This window comes from Lontra canadensis, unplaced genomic scaffold, assembly GCF_010015895.1.
Source record: "Lontra canadensis isolate GAN:19392208 unplaced genomic scaffold, GSC_riverotter_1.0 scaffold44, whole genome shotgun sequence".
NCBI lineage: Eukaryota > Metazoa > Chordata > Mammalia > Carnivora > Mustelidae > Lontra > Lontra canadensis.
This window is the reverse complement of record NW_022631038.1, coordinates 13,919,028-13,923,010: the sequence shown is the minus strand read 5'-3', so window position 1 is coordinate 13,923,010 and position 3,983 is coordinate 13,919,028. Positions and strand designations below refer to the sequence as shown.

Below are 3,983 nucleotides of genomic sequence, written 5' to 3'. Positions count from 1 at the left end.
CTATTGGGTCCTGACTCTGAACTACCAAAACCCCAAAGAAGTTGCAAAGTTGGCAGTGCAAGTCTTAGGAGCGGCTCTGTGCTCCCGACAGCCCTCAGGAGTCCAATAGACGTGTTTCCTCAAAGTTTCCTCAAAGTTTAACCCCAAATGAAAGAGAAACTATGTGGAGAAAGTGGACCTGGGGCTACTATGGGCCAGAGTCCATTTTGTGAAGTTTCAAATTTAATTCTAATCCCTGCCCCCTGAAGGAAGTATCATCTCTCATACTTGCGCATAGCTGGGAAACGCAGCGTCTGAGAAATTGCTTCAGGCCTCACCTGGGACATGTACTAAAATCGGGACGATACAGAGAAGATTAGCTTGGCCTCTGGGCAAGGATGACACGCAAATTTGTGAAGAGGTTGCTTCACTGCCTCCTGTTGCTAATTAGGTGGCCAAACTTAAAGTCCTGCCAGATCTGTCTGGCCCCCAAAGCCCTGTCCTCCCTTGAGATCCCAAGAAAATATCTGATGCCCGCTTAAATTTTCAGAGAAACAACTAAATATGTTTTTAGTATTTGTAATTCCCAAATATTACATGGGATGTGCAGATATTAAAAATTATTCCTTGTTTATCTGAAATACAGATTTTTTAAAAAGATTTTATTTATTTATTTGACAGACAGAGATCACAAGTAGGCAGAGAGGCAGGCAGAGAGAGTGGGGGAAGCAGGCTCCCCGCTGAGCAGAGAACCCATGGAGCGGGGCTCCATCCCATGACCTTGAGATCATGGCCTGAGCTGAAGGCAGATGCTTAACCCACTGAGCCACCCAGGTGCCCCTGAAATGCAGATTTAATGGAACATCCTATATTTTTATTTGCTAACTTGGGCGACCCTGACCCTCATTGATGTTTTTGGCCACATGATGGAGTTGCCGATATCCTGCAGTTTGCTGCTCCTCAGTAGATTATTGCAAAAAGATTTCTTCCCCTCGTGTACTTTGGGGGACGGGGTGAGGAGGAAGGGCGCTAAGGGCGGGCCCACCTGAGCACAATCACGAGTGGGGAAAGTAACAAGCACCTCCTTCTTTCAGGATCACTGAGCTGTGCTGGGTCAGGTCATTTTCCATAATGTACATGTGCCTGGGTTAGAGATTCCCAAAGTTTGTTTTCATGGAGGGTTAGCCCCTGAGATATTTTGTGCACAGCTAACTTTGGGAAATGCTATACAAATGGTCCCCTCTTGGAGGGTCCTGGGGCACAGTTGGTCATTGTAGGTCTTGAGAAAGCCTGTCAGGAAGACCACAGTTGACTTTTCGGAACTGAGAGGTTTTCACGCTCCCAGACCACAGCAGGAGCCCCTGCCAGTGGGATGATGGGAAACTCCGTCCTTTCTGATGTTCCCTTGTGAGATGGTTTCTGAGAATCCACAAGCTATGTTTATGTTTTCTTTTTTATCTGGGGGCTTCAGAATGGAGCTGGGCCCGCAGAGCTCAGTTGTGAGCGCTGAGTTCACGTAGCTTACGAACCGCTAGAGGTGTCAGCCATGTGGCTTGAGCTGCACGCCACGTACACGTTGCCTCCTGCCACCTTGTCACCTGCTTGTCCTGCTGCTGGGCTCCTCTATGTTAATTTGCCCTGGGCTCAGACACTAGCCTGCTCCTTGATTCCCCTTTCCGGGTGCAGAGGAAACAAACAGCCTTGGAAACAGGACAACTCCCAGAGCCTCCACGGTGTCCCCCTGCCAGCCGTGTGTTGGTAGATGCTTAGCAATGGGCTAGAGGAGTCTGATTCCCAGTGTGTGGGGCTCAGACTCTCGACCCCAATGGTCAAGAGTCACATGCTCTACCGACTGAGCCAGCCAGGTGCCCCTACATAATTTGATTTCTAATGATGGCTGTGCTTATCAACCAGCTTGCAAAATCCCTGACAATTTTACAATGTTACAGGAGCCCAAATTTACAGGAGCTAGCTCCAACACATCCCTACGGCTTCAGGGTCACTCACTCCTTAGCCTCTAACTCCCAGCCACCATCCACTTCTTCCATCCTCACCCCAAGCAAAGAAAGGCACTCGAAACCATTTCTACCCTACCCAGAATCCAGGCCTAACTGCTTCCCCCAGAATCACTTTATAGATTTATGAAGACAGATTTTTATCTTATAATAAAAATGCCTTTACCTTGAGTCGTCCTATTTCAGAACAGGATACATGCTTTCATTTGCATATATAAAACGGCAATCAGTGTATTTTTCCCCAAAGAATCATCTGCACTCCCAAAGGTGACTTCTAGCCTCTAGGTGGAATTCAGCCCAATAGAGAACCACTAAAGGTTTAGAATTTGGGGGTCAGTTTTTTCCTCCAGGATTTCAGAGACTTCTGGACCAAATCTTAGATGGGGCTCTGAGTCTCTTAGGCATTCCTGTCCCAGCTGCTATTGAAGAAAGGCTTTTCCCAGACATATGGCTGTGGAGGGGGGTGGTATGTGGGCTGAATTGTGTTTCCCCAAAATATGTTGGAGTCCTATAAATGGAATACCTATAAACATGACTTTATTTTGAAAGAGGAGGTGCTCCCACCTCCTATCTTCCTACTGTGGACAGCACTGCCCCAAAGAACCTAACAGCCAGGACAGGAGTAAATGTATCTCTACATGATTAACCCCCGGGTGGTCTATCCTGATCCTAACTTGTCCTTGATTTGTAACGCATGCAAACACGAATTCACCTCTACTGGTTTATTAGTAGCCATGGACAACACTTCTCTCTCTATACTTCCCAAATAAATCACTTCCCAGCTAGGACCTAGGAGTTCTGGAAGTCTCCAGAATTGAAATAGATCACCTTGAAAATTCTTAATTCAGTTGATTTCTGTCTCACAGCAGATGTTATATAAATACTTGATTATTGATAATATCCCCAATTTGCATAAGTGTTGATACTATGTTAAAGGGGATGAGAAGAGAAATGATATAATTACTACAAACTAATTTTACTAATTACTCAGAGCAGAGCACAATCAGGGGCTCTAAGAGATGCATGGAGAGAGGACTAGGTGCTGAGCTCTGAGGTTTCAGGGTACATAGTGAGCCAAGCACTAGGACGTAGGAGGGCTGGGAGCAGCCAGTGTCCTTTGCTGACCAATTCAGCAGCCAAGGGTATGGGCTGAGACTTTTCTGCGTCCAGGTCCCAGACCTGCCCCTGAACCCTTTCTTCGGATCCCTTCATTCACAGCCCCAGCCCTCGTTGTTAGCAGAGTCACTCCCCTCCCCAGTCTAGGTGGCCAGGCCCCTTACATTTAGAGGTCTAGGAGGAGATGGAACGCCTGAGCCGGCCTGAGTCAGAGGAGATGGTTGTTCTTCACTGTGGCAATTACCGACCCAGGCCACCCATACCTGCTGCCGCTGTCGAGGGCAGTCCAGGGGTTTGCACCGAGCTCCTCCTTAGGGTTTTGCCCAACTATTCCTTAGTCATTTTGTTGTTGTTGTTGTTTGATTGACTGCCTCTGACTAAATCCAAGATCCCATCATCTAGGAACCCCTGGAAGACAATTCTTCCAGAATTCTGGCCCAAAGTGCCTAAGCCTGGGTTAACTTGGGGACCAGAGGTAGAGGCATGACTTACAGACTCTAATGAATCTCTCCGCCCTTGTATTGCACCTGGCGTCAGCCCCGCCCACATCGCCGCGGGGCGGGGTCACGTGACCGGTAATGGCCAATGTGGGCCGGCGCGTGTGAGCCCCGCAGTAGCTGGACACACCAGGTGCTGGCGCATCTACCTGCGGGGGAGCGGCGCTTGCCCTTGTCTGCGGAAGAGGTCGTAGGGTCGAGGACAGAGGCTTCTGGCCAGTGGCCCCCGGCATTCAAGCGAAGGTTTCTCAGACCCTGCAGTCTCCTGAGTAGCCCCACAGAGGACCCGCCGGCCAAGCCCAGAATGGCGAGCAGGTAACGGTGGCCATTTTAAGCTGGGAAGGTTTTTAGTTTTTTTTTTTTTTTTTTTTTTTTG

General features: G+C 48.6%; 1 non-coding gene across 1 annotated transcript; it reads left to right on the top strand.

Annotated features, from left to right (window-relative positions):
• The first annotated feature begins 309 nt into the window (after nt 1–309).
• On the top strand, nt 310–412 carry LOC116876243. Its single transcript, XR_004384366.1, has one exon. It is a non-coding gene; the product is annotated as a U6 spliceosomal RNA (small nuclear RNA).
• Nucleotides 413–3,983: the final 3,571 nt, after the last annotated feature.